The sequence below is a fragment of the Giraffa tippelskirchi genome, chromosome 12, assembly GCF_054371585.1.
Source record: "Giraffa tippelskirchi isolate mGirTip1 chromosome 12, T2T-mGirTip1v1.2.pri, whole genome shotgun sequence".
NCBI classification, from domain to species: Eukaryota; Metazoa; Chordata; class Mammalia; order Artiodactyla; family Giraffidae; genus Giraffa; species Giraffa tippelskirchi.
In genome coordinates, this window is record NC_137286.1 from 127,683,292 (window position 1) to 127,703,238 (window position 19,947).

The 19,947-nt window shown below is 36.8% G+C and overlaps 1 long non-coding RNA gene and 1 pseudogene across 1 annotated transcript in view; one reads left to right on the forward strand and one right to left on the reverse strand.

Moving 5' to 3' along the window:
• The window catches only part of LOC145529439 (uncharacterized), a 284,079-nt gene that overhangs the window by 180,977 nt on the left and 83,155 nt on the right, over nucleotides 1–19,947 (reverse strand). The window lies entirely within an intron of this gene.
• Nucleotides 2,757–9,688, forward strand: LOC145530125 (E3 ubiquitin-protein ligase Hakai pseudogene; annotated as a pseudogene).

Consider the following 19,947-nt stretch of genomic DNA (forward strand, 5'->3'; position numbering starts at 1 on the left):
ATGACAGAGGATGAGATGGTTGGATGGCATCGCCAACTCAATGGACATGGGTATGGGTGGACTCCGGGAGTTGGTGATGGACAGGGAGGCCTGGTGTGCTGCAGTTCATGGGGTTGCAAAGAGTTGGACATGACTGAGCGACTGAACTGAACTGAATACCATACACAAATATAAACTCAAAATGGATTAAAGACCTAAGTGTAAGACCAGAAACTATAAAACTCTTAGAGGAAAACATAGGCAGAACACTCGATGACATAAATCAAAGCAAGATCCTCTAAGACCCACCTCCTAGACTAATGGAAATAAAAACAAAAGTAAACAAGTGAGACCTGTTTAGTATATGTGCTGCCAAAGCAAGCACAGAGACCTGTTTAAACTTGAAAGCTTTTGCACAGCAAAGGAAACTATAAGTAAGGCGAAAAGACAACCCTCAGAATGGGAGAAAATAATAGCAAATGAAACAACTGACAAAGGATTAATTTCCAAAGTATACAAGCAGCTCATCAAACTCAATGCCAGAAAAACAAACAACCCAATCAAAAAGTGGGAAAAAGACCTAAATAGACATCCCTCCAAAGAAGACATCCCTCCAAAGAAGACATACATATGGCTAACAAACACATGAAAAGATGCTCAACATCGCTCATTATTGGAGAAATGCAAATCAAAACCACAATGAGATATCACCTCCCATCAGTGAGAATGGCCATCACCTAAATGTCTGCAAACAATAAATGCTGGAGAGGGTGTGTACTGTTGTGGGGATGTAAATTGATTCAGCCACTATGGAAGATAGTATGGAGATTCCTTAAAAACCCAGGAATAAAACCACCATATGACCCAGCAATCCCACTCCTAAGCATATTCCCTGAGGAAACTGGGTTGAAAATGATACATGTATCCCATTGTTCACTGCAGCACTATTTACAATAGCTAAAACACGGAAGCAACCTAGATGTCCACCAACAAATGAATGCATAAAGAAGTTGTGATACATATACACAGTGGAATATTACTCAGCCATAAAAAGGAATGCATTTGAGTCAGTTCTGATGAGGTGGATGAACCTAGAACCTACTATACAGAGTGAAATGAGTCAGAAAGAGAAAGGTAAATATCGTATTCTAATGCATATATATGGAATCTAGAAAAACGGTACTGAAGAAATTATTTACAGGGCAGCAATGGAGAAACAGACATAGAGCATAGACTTATGGACATGGGAGAGGGGAGGAGATTGTGAGATGTATAGAAAGGGTAAAGTGGAAACTTACATTACCATATGTAAAATAGATAGCAATGGGAATTTGCTGTATGGCTCAGGAAACTCAAACAGGGGCCCTGTATCAATCTAGAAGGGTTGATGGGGTGGGAGATGGGAGTGAGGTTCAAAAGGGAGGAGATATATGTATACCTATGGCTGATTTGAGGTTTGACAGAAAACAGCAAAATTCTGTAAAGCAATTATCCTTCAATAAAAAATTAATTAAAAAAATAAATTTTCCTTCCATGATGGTCAGAAAAAGCCAACACCAACGTTCCACATTTCAATATTATAAAAGGAGTAATCAAATGATTATTTAGTATATTCCAAATGAATAAAAATGTTTTAATTTTTAATTATTAAGGATAATTTAAGACCTGGAGGAAAAATGATAACTTTGTAGTTTGTGACTTTATTAAGATAGAACAAACAAAATGCTACCACACTGTGTAAACTGTTATATTTAACTGGCAAAAATTTTATAATTTTAAAAATTAGGCTTTAAAATTTTATAGATTTTTGAAACAAATATTAGTAAACTATATGGTTCTAGACATTGTATATAAATTTCCAATAAGTATGTGCTTAACAAAGATATTTTCATTAGATAAATGTAGAGAAAGGTGTTTTTGATATGTCATCATAATCTACAAGTTATACTCTGTCCCCAAAAAAGTTTTAACTGTTTGAAATACAGAATACCAATGTTTTTGAGTTAATAATGTGGAATATGTCATGAAAAATAAAAACCTAAGATCCACAAAATGTATTATTTTCTCATTAATAAATTATTTTTCTGGTGAAACCCCAATACTGTAATCATGAGCGTATTTGATACTTAAATGAAGTAGAATTACATTTAAATTTATCAATCAGTGTATCCACATTTTAAGTGCTCAATCACTGAGTATGACCAGTGACTATCATATTGGATAGCATGGTGGAATATTTCCATCATTGCTCAAGAAATATTAAGCAATGCTGTGGGAGAAATTATTTTTGAAAGTACCTGCTGAGACTCCAAAGAGGCTACATTAACATACTGTCTTTTCAGTTCCTACCATGTAACATAGGACAATCAGAATTCTCTGCTCCAGTTTCCTCCTCCAGAAAATAACCCTACTAAGATTTCCTGTCTCCCAGGGTTCACATAAGGGTTCAATGTGTAATGCAGGTAAAGTGCCAACTGTACTTATGTGGTATATGTAAGTGGTATTGAGGAAATAAATAGTTACCCTTATTCTATGAAGAACCATGGAACACTTTGTTTCTTAACTGTCACAGTTTAAAAATCCCTCCTACTTCCCAGGTACATTGTCATGTTGATGAGAATTTCCTTCTTTCAGCCTGCCTCCCAGCCAAACTACTATGCCAACCAGTTTGCTTTCTTAGACACAGCACACACAAACACCCACAGTGGGAGCAAGGCCAGTGTCTAACTTCTGTCAATTCATCCTTTTGCCATTTTACTACAAATCATTGTGTCCACATGAGCCACGATAAGCCCCAAAACAAGGTTGAGCCTATAATTCGTCTTCCAAATGAGGTTAAAGTGAGCATAAATATTGTTTTAGAGTACAATCTTGAAATGGAAATTATCCGAAGCAATGTGGTAAATTAGGGTTAAATCCTTTTAGCCCCAGAAGAGGCAGAATAGAAACTGAAGTCTTTGACCTATAGCTTTCTCTGTTGTGCCCTAAATGAAAATCCCCACCTTACCATTTGATCCTACATCCCTGGACACTGACACTCCTATTTCATAGATGACACACATGACATTTACTCAAAAGCAGGGTGAAGGTAGAGTAGGTTTAATAGGGTGAAGTTGCTATTCATTTTCTCTCTAGCTTTTTCTCATCACTTTAGTTTTTTTTTTTCTTCTCTTTTCTTGCTTCAAATTTCCTCAGTATTATAATGAAGTGAAAAATGTACAGCCATTGACACTTTAATCATTATCAAAACATACAGAAGGATTAAGTGACTTACTGTATATTATCCTCTAATAACTGTTTATTCTATGATTCTCAAGGGCTCAGAAAGTGCCCCACAGTCTGTATGTAGAAGTATCTGCTTGATTTGCCTTGATTTAAAGGAAGCGGGGATGAAACAGCATCTCTCGATACTAGTCCCGCATCTCTAGACACTGGACACCATTTCCTGCTTGCCAAGATTTCCACGTATTATATAAAACACATATTCACCCCTTCTTGCAGCATCTTCTACTACACTCTAGCCTCTGGGTGTTTGTACATTTCAGCAGTTCTTTGTGCTGTGATAGTCACATACCAGTACTATTTTCTGTGGTTTTCTATTGACTTAGCTGCATGCAGTTTTCTTAATTGTCACCATCACTTCTCATTGATTATTTCTCTTTATATTTCTCCACAAATAAGTATTTGTTAATGTACACACTATATACCTTTATATCCAGAAATGAGAAGTGAAATTTTTAACCTTGTCATGATTTACCTTCCAACTAGAGAGCTGTTAATAATGTCAGATTACATAAAACCCTGTTAACATAATGTGATTGGGCATTAATCTTTATCAAAGCAATCTTTGTAATAATTTCCCAAATAACTGATTGTTGTGTGCACAGATCTTCCCCAGGTACATAAAATAGAGTTTGAAATATATCTTGACCACTCATTACCTCCTCCAGTGATGAAAACTCATCATATAAAAAACAAGTATCATGTTATGCAATTTTATTAAAAGGTAGTATGTTTTTCACTACTCTATTCTTGTGTGTCTTCATACAAATTATTATGTATCAGTAATATGATAGATTTTAAGGAGGCAACATTTCATTTTAATTAATGTCACCATTACCACAGTGACACCTGCATAAAAAAATACAAGTGATCTAGAATCAGTTATTTTTTTAACAATGTAATTATTGAATACTTACTATGTGTTCCACCCTATGCTATGTTTAAGCTTTGCATATTTGTTTAGCATATGTAATAGAAATTAGTGAGTCTTCATTCTGTATAGTTGGGTTACACAGATAACCAACTTTTAGAATATTTTATTTTCATAATGATGAATGTACCCTGCTAGGTCATACCTGTGTTACTTCTGACTGCTAATATTTAAGCTACATTAAATCTACTTTGATTGAACATCTTGAGTATAAATCCTATATGCTCATAAAAATGAACTGTAATCTATATCAGATAATGATCACTTTAGAGGTGCAATTGTAAATGATCTGAAAATTTTGGTGTCTTATTGCTTGCAGAATGGGCTTCATTATTTGACTTATTGTCCTTTTCCAGGGAATAAGCTGGAATTTTAGGCATAAATTCCATGATATTATAAAAAAGCTATTGGGGAAGATCAAGAGCTTGTGTTCAAGACAGCAACATTTGGCTTGGATGAATTGGATGAAATATTTTATTTTTGTAGGTTTAATAATTTACACACTAATTTCCAAAGTCCCTCATAGTTTGTCACTCGAAGGCTCCAGTTCAGTTCAGTTCAGTCGCTCAGTCGTGTCTGACTTTTGCGACCTCATGGACTGTAACATGCCAGGCTTCCCTGTCCATCACCAACTCCCAGAGTTTACTCAAACTCATCTCCATTGAGTCAATGATGCCATCCGACCATCTCATCCTCTGTTGTCCCCTTCTTCTCTTGCCTTCAGTCTTACCCAGGATCATGGTTTTTTCAAATGAGTCAGTTCTTCGCATCAAGTGGCCAAAATATTGGAGTTTCAGCTTCAGCATCAGTCCTTCCAATGAATATTCAGGACTGATTTACTTTAGGATGGACTGGTTAGTTCTCTTTGCTGTCCAAGGGACTCTCAAGAGTCTTCTCCAGCATCACAGTTCAAAACCATCAATTCTTCAGGGCTCAGCTTTCTCTACAGTACAACTCTCACATCCATTCATGGCTCCAGGAAAAACAATAGCTTTGACGAGACAGACCTTTGTTGGTAAAGTAATGTCTCTGCCTTTTAATATGCTGTCTATGTTGGTCATAACTTTTCTTCCAAGGAGTAAGTGACTTTTAATTTCATGGCTGCAGTCACCATCTGCAGTGATTTTGGAGCCTAAAAAATAGTCTGCCACTGTTTCCACTGTTTCCCCATCTATTTGCCTTGAAGTGATGGGACCAGATGCCATGATCTTAGTTTTTTGAATGGCTTAGCAGGCATCTTTACCCACTGAGCAACCTGGGAAGTCCTGTATATGTATGTTGTGTATATTTGGATTTTTTTTTTTTAATGTTGAATGTTTTCCTGGATACATCATTATGTACGCCAAAATTCATTAGAATTATTTGGCAATTTGCTAGTGTTTCTCCATTTTAAAATACATTATTTTCTTAGATTGACTTTAACTTTTAATGTAACATTTTATTTGTCTTTGTTGTTTTTTCCTATTCTGGTTCCTTTCTTATTCTTTGTTGTTTCTCTGAAAATAAAACTAATTAAATATAAGCCATATAGGTTCTCATATATTTATACTTAGATTTTTCATCATTTGTATTATACAAATGATTCTTTTAGATACATCTGTTCTACAGGAATGAACACAGAATACACCTTTTTAAAAATATTCACGAACCCATTGCTTCTTAGGTTACCGTTCTTTCATAGAAGTTACTTTGTCATTAATTATGCAAAAGATTTCCTGAAAACTTTCAGAAGCTCATATTTTTCGAAGTTCTGTGCCTCAAACTATCTTTGTTTCTTTATGTTTTCTCTCTTTTATTGGTTCTCAATTTTCTTATATCTACAACAGATGATAAAATGATAAATTGTATTATAGACAGAACATGAATTTTTAAGTTTTTTAATAAAGACTGATCAACAATTTAAACTTCTGACAAATATGACCACGTTCTTCAACATCTGAAGTGTCAGGAAATTCAAAGTCTGTAAACACTTTTCTACATGGCATATTCAAAAATTCACAAGCACATGTGATCATTACTTTTCTACATATTAAATAACATTAACAGTAGAAAGTAAAAAAAAAATTGGTAGCTATGGAAATCTATATAGAGGTTCCCAGGTGGTGCCATGGTAAAGAATCTACCCACCAGTACAAGAGACACAAGACATGGGTTCAATCCCTGGGTTTTGGAAGATCCCCTGGAGTAGGAAATGGCAAACCACTCTGGTATTCTTGCCTGGAAAATTCCATGGACAGAGGAACCTTGCAGCCTACAGTTCAGGGGGTCACAGTTACAAAGGATCACAGTCTCAAAGAGACATGACTAAGTGAGCACAAGCACACACAAGCACAATGAAGTCTATAACAAGTACCAGGCTAGGTAGATAAGTAACAGATTTTGCCCTGAATTTGTTTTGTTCAACAGTATGATTTGATTTCTGAACAACTGACTGAAATATTGTATATATATATCAAAGATTAGCCATACACTGTCTCAAAATTTATCCTGTTCCAGAAGAGCTTTCCTTCAGGAGAGCCTTACTTTATGCCACCAAACCCTGTTTTGCCCAATGTTTTTGTTGCATCATTTATCTCCTTAAACCTGGTTTTCCTTAAAAGCCAGTTTTTGTTTTCTGTTTAAGATGCTTCACAAACTTAACCTATTTGCTAAATGATTTTAAATGAAGGAAATTATTTGAAAATTATGTAATATTTTAATATTCTGCTATTGCTTCAAAAAACCACTCTGTTTTCACATGCTATTATTCTTTATTTCTTTATATAGATAAATAAAAGCTTAAAGGCAGGCCCAGTCTTAGCACTAGCAAGAAGGTTGGGTATAAATGGCAGCCCACAAACCATATGTCCAGATACTTAAAAGTTAAAATCCAGTTAACAGATTGTGAAATAAAGTATATTCTATCCTTCTGCCTTGACAAATATATCCTCATAAAGTCCTGGAAAGCCAGGGTTGAATTTGGAAATATTGGACTTCTTATAGTTCCAGAATAAAGCATGATGTTATGTAGAGAGCCAGCCTGCCTGCAGTCCACATTCTGTTCCCATCCATGGCTCCCTTCTGCACTGTGAGAAGCTCAGAACATATGCAGGTGGACCAGTTGCCCATAAGACCAAGTTTTGTTCATATATCCTGAAGACAAATTAGTTTGGCCACTATGTTTGTGGATAGACCTGGGGTAAATGTCCATGCAAACTCTGGTATTGGTCTTAGAACCATTTGAATTTAGAATTTCACTCTCAAGTACCCCATGTATGACCTCCAAAAGTAGAGGCACGGGCTCTAAGTGGAAACTTTCCCTTGGCCGATGGGGAGTGGTATGTGTAGAAATGGAATCTAGTAGGCTGCAAAACATGGGACTGATGCGGATGACCTTTCTCCATGCTGAAAAGACAGTGGTGCATTGACGAAATTCTTGTCTCCAAGTGCACTGTGAAATATCCCAGAGGCGATGAAACAGAAACGCTCACAGACTGATTTAAGGTGATTAGAACATATTACTTCTTAAACTAAACTGAAGTTCACAAAGAGAAGCAAGAAGAAAGATACTAGGAAGATAAACACACTTAGGGAAAGGTACTTATTGGTGGAAGAATCATACTATCTGAATCGCGAGATATGCAATGGTCATATTCCTTCTCAGTCTCTCTCTCTTCCCCTCTTTCTTTTGGCCTCTCCTTTACTCTTGCCTCCTCAACAGCTTTGCCAAATATGGCTTAGGTATAAGAATGAGAATCAAAATTTGAACAAATGGATTCCAACAGATGGAACCATGGCTGGGCCAGTGACACACACATCTTTTACTACAATGATGCATGAAAAAAGGTAAAATGTGTTTTACCAACATCTGTAGCTTGCCAATTTTTTGAGCTGAGCTGGTGGCCAAAATAGAACTGTACTAGGTATAATCAAACTCATGTCCATTAAGTCGGTGACGCCATCCAACCACCTCATCCTCTGTCATCCCCTTCTCCTCCCACCTTCAATCTGTCCCAGCATCAGGGTCTTTTCAAAGGAGTCAGTTCTTTACATCAGGTGGCCAAAGTATTGGAGTTTTAGCTTCAGCATCAGTCCTTCCAATGAATATTCAGGACTGATTTCCTTTCAGATGGACTGGTTCGATCTCCTTGCAGTCCAAGAGACTCTCAAGAGTCTTCTCCAACACCACAGTTCAAATGCATCAATACTTCAGCACTCAGCTTTCTTTATAGTCCAACTCTCACATCCATATATGACTACTTGAAAAACCATAGCTTTGACTAGATGGACCTTTGCTGGCAAAGTAATGTCTCTGCTTTTTAATAAGCTATCTAGGTTGGTCATAACTTTTCTTCCAAGGAGCAAGTCTCTTTTAAATTCATGTCTGCAGTCACCATCTGCAGTGATTTTGGAGCCCCCCAAAATAAAGTCTGTCACTGTTTCCATTGTTTGCCCATCTATTTGCCATGAAGTGATGGGACCCAATGCCATGAGCTTGGTTTTCTGAATGTTGAGTTTTAAGTGAAATGCTTCACTCTCCTCTTTCACTTTCCTCAAGAGGCTCTTTAGTTCTTCACTTTCTGCCATAAAGGTGGTGTCATCTGAGTATCTGAGGTTATTGATATTTCTCCTGGCAATCTTGAATCTTGGAGGATGAAAATGTCCATCATCCTCCTATTGCCCCACCACCAGTTGAAATCCCTGATCATTTTATAATGCCACCAGACAAGCACCACATGAGCCGTATTCTATCAAAGCAACACATCATGATGCCAGCACCTCCTCTGCAACATGTATAATCAGCCACAGAAGGATATTTGTACTCCTCCAGCAGTACTGTTCCACCTCTACCTTGCTCAGTCAGGAAACCTTTCCTAATTGAACAAGGATTTAATATTCAACAAAATTCAACAGCAACTTAATAACTCTCCTGATTCAGGATGACTCAAATTCAGGTGCTAAAGAACTACCACCTCCTGCCCTAGCATCTGCTCACCATCATCCTGAGTATCAGGGTCAACCAATGGTCTCACACCCTTATCATATTATGCCTCCACAGCAACAATATGTACTACCCCGACCTCTTCCACCACCAATAAACCATTCAGTGCCACAGCCTCCCCAGGCCACAGGTACTCCTCACTTGATATATAGCTGAGTTCCACCTCTACCAATGACCTCCGCTCCACCACCAATTACCCCTCCCCTGGGCATATCATTGCCCAGATGCCATCTTATATGAATCATCCTCCAGGACCTCCCCCACCTCAACATGGAGGTCCTCCTATAACTGTACCTCCTCCTCACCGTTATAACCCTCACTCTTCGCCCCAGTTCACTGAAGATCAAGGAACTCTGAGCCTTCCATTTATACAACTAAGGGGAATGAGCCCTGGTCTGTGGCCTGCACCAGGAGGGCCACCTCCTCCTCCACAAATGCAGGGTCCTCCTTCTCAAACCCCACTTTCTGAACTACATCATCCCTATCAGACAAGATATAGATCATATTACCAATGATAATAGTATTATGAACTGAAGATATGATGAGGAAACAAAACTCATGTATAGTTAATCTTTTAATTAAGCCTTGACTGGGGAAGGAGAATACCTCTTACTGAGGTGGCTAAAAAACATTTAGGGTCTTGTCTCTTGAAATGGTTTTAAATCTTGACTTAGGGTTGATATCAAGTACTATACTGCAGTGTGGATAAGTAGCTCAGTTCAGCACAGCTGTATTTTAACATCTTTGTTCCCCTGTTGTGGTAAATTGACCCACAGGTGACCATTTGTAAAAATTTTGAAAAAAAAAATTTCATTTTTCTACTTTCAAAGGTAAACTCAATGTTTAATTTTTATTTTGAAACCCTTTTTTTAATTTGTGTAAAAAGATTAAATTTCAGTATGGCTGTAAAAGGCTATTTTTATGTGAATTTAAGTGAGTCACATACTATTTTTTAAACCATGCGTTTTACCACTAATTTCTCAGAGATACAATAAAACCCTAAAAGTAAAAATATAAAAAGAAAACAAACAAATCATCCTGTAAGTGCATCTATATATTGTGGGCAAATAGATTACTTATTAACTCTGTTTAATTTTTCTTAATTTTTCTTATTACTCTTGTCAGTTTTTATGTTGTTTCTATCAAAAATGAGCATTTCCAAATAGTACGCAATCTCACATCATGTCTTAGGGTTTCCACCTCATTTTTACAGTAAAAATTGTTTTTCAATTGGTTTTAATGATAAAGTCCTTCATTTTTTCATATGACATTTTAAAATGTTTTATATCAGGCATCACAAATTATGATGGAATAGAACTAAAAATGCTACAAAACTATAAGATTGTTTTCCCTTACTTTTCATCTGCCAATCCCTTGCTTTACTATCCCTCTCTGTCTTTTTGATCTGAAAGTCTATTGTCTTAACAAAACACAAATTACACTAAGGCAGACAATGAAACACAGGTATTCATCAACATACTTGACTTTTTTTTTTTTCAGTTATTTGAAATGCTCCATTGGGGAAGTATAAATTAAAAAAACTAAGAGGAAGATATCAAGCTTAGCTCTGTCACTATGCATTAGCAAAGGTCAAATTTCCACATATGAGATGTTTTAAAGCAAAGAATCAAGGTAGATTTTTAATGAAATATGTTTAATATTCCTTTTATCAATCAAAAGGAATGAAGAGAATTTTATCTTTAGTTCATCAGTGATAAGCACTTCCACGTACTTCCACAGTTGTAATATAATTCACAACATGCTTTTATCCTAAATACTTGTCAGAGTCTATTAAACATTATTTCTTTCAACTTTACCTTTCAACTAGAAGTGAACAAATAACTTTTGAATATTTAGCAGTTTCTGTTTTCCAAAAGATCCTCATTAATCCACGTTTAGCTAATGCTCTTCATGCAATGAATGTCTCTTATTCAGAACTATATGCCCAGCAACAGAATGCTCCATTAACTTCTTGTATTTTTTTCTTCAATAAGCAAATTTTAGCAAAGTTCATAGAGTTCTGAAATTCTTTACAATAAAATCTTAAAGAATTAATTGTTCACAATAATTTACATGAGTTATTTTTCACTTACTTTCTTATTTGTATTAATTTATACCTAGATACGGGCTTCCCTGGTGGCTCAGTTGCTTAGAATGTGCCTGCAATGCAGGAGATCCAGGTTTGATCTCTGGGTTGGGAAGATCCCCTGGAGAAGGAAATGGCAACCCACTCCAGTATTCTGGCCTAGAAAATCTCATGGATGGAGGAGCCTGGTAGGCTGCAGTCCATGGGGTCGCGAAGAGTCGGACACGACTGAGCGATTTCACTTTCACTTTTCACTTTCACGCATTGGAGAAGGAACTGGCAACCCACTCCAGTGTTCTTGCCTGGAGAATCCCAGGGACGGGGGAGCCTGGTGGGCTGCCGTCTATGGGGTCGCACAGAGTCGGACACGACTGAAGCGACTTAGCAGCAGCAGCGGCAGCAGATACGCTCACATGCAAATAAGATATTATTTATTTTTCAGTATGGTAGAAAATGGCAATATCAAAATCATTAGTATAATTAGAATCAGTTCAATACCAGATGTTATTACACTCTATTTTTTTTTTTCTCTTTTGATATTTTTGAAGTAGACAAACTAAATCTACCCCACATTTCATAGTACATCATTGTCTTTGGTCTGTGAAAGCCTAATCTTTGCTTTGTTGGAGGAGTATATGTCAGTGGTACTGGGGATAGTGTTGGGAACAAAACCCTCATATTCTCTGGCCACACTCTAATGGTGGAGGCAGAAGAATGAAGATAGGTTTTTAATCTCTGTCAGTAATAAGTACCACAGAGAAAAATAAACAAGAGAGGTGATAAAAAATGCTGGGACAGGGCAAAAGTGGACTGTTGTCTGAAAATGATTCCCTGATAAGTTAATACATGTAAGAAGAGTGGACAACTCATGAGGATATGAGCATTAAAAATAAGTAATAATATTAATATCAATAGATTTAAAAAGGAGAAACTAATGCCTAGGAATGATTCCAGTGCAGCTGATGCATCAATGATAGTGTGTTAGAAGATGAAACCACAGAAATGTGGGTGGAAAAATCATATTGAAATATTAGACCAATTAAGTACTTTGGCTTTCACTCTCTTTGAAATGGGAAAGTTTGCATGGATTCAAGCAGAGAAGAGACATGATATGACCTTAGTCTTTCAGTAGATCATTGTGGTTGCATTGCAAAAAAACAGACTAAAGGGAGGGAAGGACAAAAACAAGGACACCATTTGGATGCATTTACTAAATTCCAGGTGTTGTACTGTGAAATCTGAACCAGGATTATAGGAACAGAGGAGGAGTTTGGGAGTTATTAAATACATGGATCCTGGCCTCAGAGGACCTGGGTTCTAAATCCAATTTATAAACACAATGTTAAGATATTGTAAAAGTTACATAGTCTCTCCTAGTTTCAGGATCCTCATCTATAAATGAAGTTTATATATGTAAAAATAAGTAATAGATGTAGTGTAATACTCAGTAGATTTAAGTTAAATAATGTATAACATTTCTTTTTAATGTTCGATATGGATAGGAGACAGGATGGAATGAATAAGAAAATGAACTATGGTGGATATACTCAAAACCAATGATTTGTACACTTTTAAATGACTGAATTTTATAGTATGTTAATTATGACTTGATAATAAAATAATAGAAAATAAATGAGGATAATGGTTTTCTGAATATATATATTTATATATACAGATCTTTTAGAACCATATTCATGTTTCACATACTGAAAAAAAATCAAAAAGGGAAAGAAAACTCAAAATTGAACTCAAATAGAAGTAAAGGAATCATTCAATTATAAGTAAATAACATAACCATAACACATATAAACAAAGGAGGGACAAATTTAGATAAGTATGGAATAGATCATTCTGATCATCTATGTGACTGCTACTGCTACTGCTGCTAAGTCGCTTCAGTCGTGTCCGACTCTGTGCGACCCCACAGACGGCAGCCCATCAGGCTCTGCCGTCCCTGGGATTCTCCAGGCAAGAATACTGGAGTGGGTTGCCATTTCCCTCTCCAGTGCATGAAAGGGAAAAGTGAAAGTGAAGTTGCTCAGTCATGTCCGACTCTTAGCGACCCCATGGACTATAGCCCACCAGGCTTCTCCGTCCATGGGATTCTCCAGGCAAGAGTACTGGAGTGGGGTGCCACTGTGTGAAGCTGAAGCCAAAAAGAAAAGAATGCAAGTATTGTTCTTCCATTAGTACATTTGTTACTCATAACAATTTAAGAATTGAAATTATGTATATTCTAGGGTTTAGAAAATAAGTAAATATATTGTATCTAAATATTTATCAAATATATTAGAGATATCAGCATGAAGTCTTGTTTATACAACTTTATATATAAAGACAGACAACCCATGGGGTCACAGAGTTGGACACAACTTAGCCACTGAACAACAAGAGAGTGAAAGAGAGGTAGATTTCCGGATGTATGTTAAGAAGATTTTTAAATTAAGTAATAATATTATTTTATATATACCATTATAATAAAAAATAAAGTATAATGAGAATATACTCACTAGAGGGGTAGCTCAAATGGTACAGAATCTGCCTGCAATGCAGGAGACCTGGGTTCAATCCCTGGGTTGGGAATATCCCCTGGAGAAGGATATGGCAACCACTCCAGTATTCTTGCTTGGAGAATTCCATGGATAGAGAAGCCTGGTGGGCTCCAGTCCATGGGGATGCAATGAGTCAGATACAACTAAGTAACTAACATTCTCGCACTTTCATAGCAAATACGAAGTAGATGTTATCTTTATATACAATTTGCAACATCAAGAAAAGATGATTTTGATGCCCAACAAACATGAAAAAATGTTCAACTTCACTCATTATTAGAGAAATACATATCAAAACTACAGTGAGGCATCACCTCACACCAGTCAGAATGGCCATCAAAAATCTACAAACAATAAATACTGGAGATCATGTGGAGAAAAGGGAACAGTTTTACACAGTTACTGGAAATGTTAATTTATACAACCACTATGGAATACAATATGGAGATTTCTTTAAAAGCTAGGAATAAAACTACCATATGACCCAGCAATTCCATTACTGGGCATATACCCTGCATGCGTGAGTGCTAAGTCACTTCAGTCATGTCCAACTCTGTGTGACTCTATGGACTGTAGCCCACCAGGCTTCTCTGTGCTTGGGATTCTCCAGGCAAGAATCCTGGAATGGATTGCTGTGCCCTCTTCCAGGGGATCTTGCCAGCCCAGGGATCAAACAGAAGTCTCTTGTATCTCCTGCACTGGCAAGCAGGTTCTTTATCACCAGCACCACCTGGGAAAGCCCATATGCCCTGAGAAAACCATAATTCAAAAAGACACATATACCCCAATGTTTATGGTATCACTATTTACAATAGGTAGGACACAGAAGCAACCTACATGTTCATTGACAGATGAATGGATAAAGAAGTGCGGTACATTTATACAATGGAATATTACTCAGCCATAAAAAGGAATGAATTGGGGTCAGTTCTACCGAGGTGGATGAACCTAGAGCCTGTTATACAGAGTGAAGTAAGTCACAAAGAGAAAAAAAAATATTGTATAATAACACGCACACATATATATGGAATCTAGAAAAATACTGATGAGTGTATCTACAGGGCAGAAATAGAGAAACAGACACAGAGAACAGACTTGTGGACACAGTGGGAGGAGAGGGTGGGGTGAATTGAGAGAGTAGCACTGAAAAATATCCATTTCCATATGTAAATCAGATAGCTCTTGGGAAGTTGCTGTGCTCAACCCAATACTCTGTAACAACCTAGAGGGATGGGAGGATGGGGTGAGAAGGGTGGAAGGGAGATTCAAGAGGGAGGAAGCATATGTATACTCACAGCTGATTCACACTGTTGTATGGCAGAAACCAACACAACCTTGTAAAGCAAATTTCCTCCAATTAAAAAAAAGTTATGATCAAATGAAAAGCCATAGTTCAGTTCAGTTCAGTCGCTCAGTCATGTCCGCCCCTTTGTGACCCCATGAATCGCAGCACGCCAGGCCTCCCCGTCCATCACCAACTCCTGGAGTTTACCCAAACCCATGTCCATCGAGTTGGTGATGCCATCCAGCCATCTCATTCTCTGTCATCCCCTTCTCCTCCTGCCCCCAATCCTTCCCAGCATTAGGGTCTTTTCCAATGAGTCAGCTCTTCGCATGACATGGCCAAAGTATTGGAGTTTCAGCTTCAACATCAGTCCTTCCAATGAACACCCAGGACTGATTTCCTTTAGGATGGACTGGTTGGATCTCCTTGCAGTCCAAGGGACTCTCAAGAGTCTTCTCCAACACCACAGTTCAAAAGCATCAATTCTTCGGCACTCAGCTTTCTTCACAGTCCAACTCTCACATCCACACATGACCACTGGAAAAACCATAGCCTTGACTAGATGGACCTTTGTTGGCAAAGTAATGTCTCTGCTTTTAAATATGCTATCTAGGTTGGTCATAACCTTCCTTCAAAGGAGTAAGTGTCTTTTAATTTCATGGCTGAAATCACCATCTGCAGTGATTTTGGAGCCCAGAAATATAAAGTCAGCCACTGTTTCCACTGTTTCCCCATCTATTTCCCATGAAGTGATAGGACCAGATGCCATGATCTTAGTTTTCTGAATGTTGAGCTTTAAGCCATTTTTTTCACTCTCCTCTTTCACTTTCATCAAGAGGCTTTTTAGTTCCTCTTCACTTTCTGCCATAAGGGTGGTGTCATCTGTTTGCAAAGTAATGTCTATAGAATAGCATTTATTTTTAATGATTTATGGAGATGCAACCAGTCCATTCTAAAGGAAATCAGTCCTGAATATTCATTGGAAGGACTGATGCTGATGCTGAAACTCCAATATTCTGGCCACCTGATGCGGAGAACTGACTCATTGGAAAAGACCCTGATTCTGGGAAAGATTGAAGGCAGGAGGAGAAGGGGACTACAGAGGATGAGATGGTTGGATGGCATCACAGACTCAATGGACACGAGTTTGAGTAAACTCCGGGAGTTGGCGATGGACAGGGAAGCGTGGTGTGCTGCAGTCCGTGGGGTCGCAAAGAGTTGGACATGACTGAGCGACTGAACTGAACTGAACTGATTGGAACAAAAATGAAAGTGAAAATCACTCAGTCTTGTCCAACTCTTTGCAACCCCATGTACTATAGAGTCCATGGAATTCTGCAGGCCAGAATACTGGAGTGGGTAGCCTTTTCCTTCTCCAGGGGATCTTCCCAAACCAGGGATCGAACCCAGGTCTCCTGCATTGCAGGTGGATTCTTTACCAGCTGAGCCACAAGGGAAGCCCATGAATAGTGGAGTGGGTAGCCTATCCCTTCTCCAGTGGATCTTTCTGACCCAGGAATCAAATTGGAGTCTCCTGCATTGCAAGTGGATTCTTTACCAACTGAGCTGTTAGCGAAGCCCCTATATTGACATCGGTTGAAAATATGTTCTTGCCAGTTATTATTTAATTTTTGTTACTTATAAAAATTATGTAGTAAAATTTATAATTTTTATTTTTTCCCACTGACTTTAGTTTTAAAGAATCTTCATACATAGAACTTAATGAAAATTTTGCTTGTTTGTTTCCCTCTAGGACTTGTATAGTTTCATTTTTATATTGCATACTGGGATCTTATTACATTATTATTAATAATTCAGACCTCACTCCATTGGTGATGTGATATTAAATAAATGGAAGAAAGCAGCACAAGGAGAGAAACTGTTAATATCTGAGATCTATAATTGAGAGCTAAAGGTATTTTGAAAATGGATGAAGAAAAGTCATTGGATAATGTGAGAAGAATTGATATTATTTATTAATCTGAAGCAGGATAGTATCTGCCTAGAAAACTTTTTGTTTTACTACCATCTTTGTTTTACTACCATCTCAATACTTTGGCCACCTCATGCAAAGAGTTGACTCATTGGAAAAGACCCTAATGGTGGGAAAGATTAAGGGCAGGAGGAGAAGGGGACGACAAAGGATAAATGGCTGGATGGCATCACCGACTCGATGGACACGGATTTGGGTAGACTCCGGGAGTTGGTGATGGACAAGGAGGCCTGGCGTGCTGCGATTCATGGGGTTGCAGAGTCGGACACGACTGAGCAACTGAACTGAACTGATTGAAAGTTATTTTAATCACACATTTTCTCCAAATTTTTCTTCATTCAGTCTATTCATTCCCACTTGATAGCTGATTTTTCTCTAGAATTTTGAACCATTTGGAGGATAAAAACAACTTACTCATTTGTTAAACAACAACTACTTTCTGTACATGAAAGTTTAATAGAAAGCAAACTTGTATTATAAGAAAGATGTTTTAAATACTTTGCAATTAGCTATCATATAATCATGGGGAAAAAAGACTATTACTCCAGCTATGATTGGACTGTCTGCAGTTTCATCAAACTATGGCCATTGTGCCAATATTTGTGGTTCTCTTTGAATATATGAATTTAATGGTTTGTTTGATCTTTTTTTTTTTTTTTTTTTCAGAGGAGGCTAGTCTTGTTCCCTTAGTCACTGGTTTCCAAAGTCCCTTACTAAAATCCAATTACTCCACAAGAGGTCTACTGTTACCAGTGCTAATAACAGAATACAACAAAATAATTATGCAATATGTTCTAAGAAGAATAAACTATATTTTATGTATTATGTATTTTACGCTGACCACTGTGCTTCTAATAATTTAGACTAGGAACACATGAGCTATTTGGTGCTCGCATCAAAATATTAAGTCATTTGATTTTTGTGTCAACTAAAATCCCTAAGAATTTTTGATACAGTCTGCTTCGTTGGCCATATGATACTTTGAAATTAATTTCATGGTTTTCATTTGTAGTTATTAAATGTCACTTGTCAATGTGGTCTATTGTTCTAGCCTGTCAAAATCATTTTTGTATCACAGCTTTGCAGTGTTTCATATTAACAACAGCAAAAGGTTACAGTATCTAATATGCTATTAGTATGCTAAATCTAAGCCAATGATTAAAATATTCAGTATACTAAGATCAAGTTTAAAAGTCTGATCAATTTTGACTGCCTTTACAGTTTGAAAATGATCCTCATACTTCTTTTTGATTGCATTACTGCAGACAAAACACCAGGATCACCAGGATGAATTAGGCAACATATCATTGATTTCTCATAAAGTTAAATACTCACTGAGAAAAAAAAAAATATATATATATATATTTATACCTTTATGTATAATTGCTGTTGTATTATCACTTACTGAAATAGTTCTCTGTATTGCCAAATATGTTCACAAAACATTACTGGTTTTATTCCATTATTTTCATAGTGGTTGTGATGGTTTAGGTTGCTAAATTGTGTCTAACTCTTAAGACCCTATGGACTGTAGCCCGCCAGACTTCTCTGTACATGGGATTTCCCAGGCAAGAATACTGGAGTGGGTTGCCATTTCCTTTTCCAGGGGATCTTGCTGACTCAAGGATTGAACACGAGACCTTGCATCGCAGGTGGATTCTTTACCAACTGAGCCACCAGGGAAGACACACTATTATTACAGTAACTCAAAACCTCATGAAGGTGACTAAAAAGAAAAATTCTACCTAACTAAAATTAAAACCAATACACAAACCAACCAGGAATGAGAAAGAAATAACCTATGAAAGATAAATGGATATTGAAGACTTAGATATCGAAATATGTCCATCAGAAATCATAACAGGTAGCAATGTAAAGCTGGACACCCTTTCTACATTATATATAATGTATCATTTCATGGATGTTGAAAGCATAACTTGAAAAAAATAATCAGCACAATCAACTCAAAAATATAAATTTTGTTGATTCTTTTAATTCATAAATAATACTTTATGCTCAGTCACATCCAACTCTTTGTCACCCTATGGACAGTAGCCTGCTAGGCTCCTCTGTCCATGGGATTTTCCCTGCAAGAACACTGGAGTGGGCACCATGCCCTCCTCCAGGGGATCTTTCCTACCCAGGGATTGAACTCGAGTCTCATGCGTTGCAGGCAGAATCTTTACCACTGAACCACTGGGGAAGCCCAAGATACTTTATCTATCAGTTCTTTAAAATAACAGTAAAATCAGAAGATGATACATACAACTTAAGTCACACTGTGACCAATTTGTATGTAATTTGATATGCTGACTCATATAACACTGTTAGAACCAACTCAGAGAACTAAGATGAAGCATAATAGTTAATAATAAGATAAAATAATAAACCACAAAAACTGACAAAAATTTCTGTGGTGAAACTATAAAATCTAAATACATAGTGTACTTTTATTTTGTGGAAAATAAAATTGTTTTATTTTTATTTGTGGAAAAAATCAATAAAGTAGTAATTTCAGTATTAATATGAACAAAAAGATAATTCAAAGAAGAAGATTTAAATGGAATTATGAGAATTATAGTGAAGGGCAAAATTTACAATGAATATATGAATTCTAAGCTTTTGTAAATTTGAACAGATGGATCAAAATATATTCAATAAAATATAAATTCTAGGAAAAAAGTAAATAAAACAAAACACTAAATCTTTCCTAGATCATTTTAAAAACATAGAACATGATAAAGTTTGAAGAATATACTTTAAAACATTGGTTTCATGTATATTATATAAAGTTACATATTTACACATGAACTATATAAAAATGTATATGTGTAGGGGGGTTGGCATTTTAAAGTAGT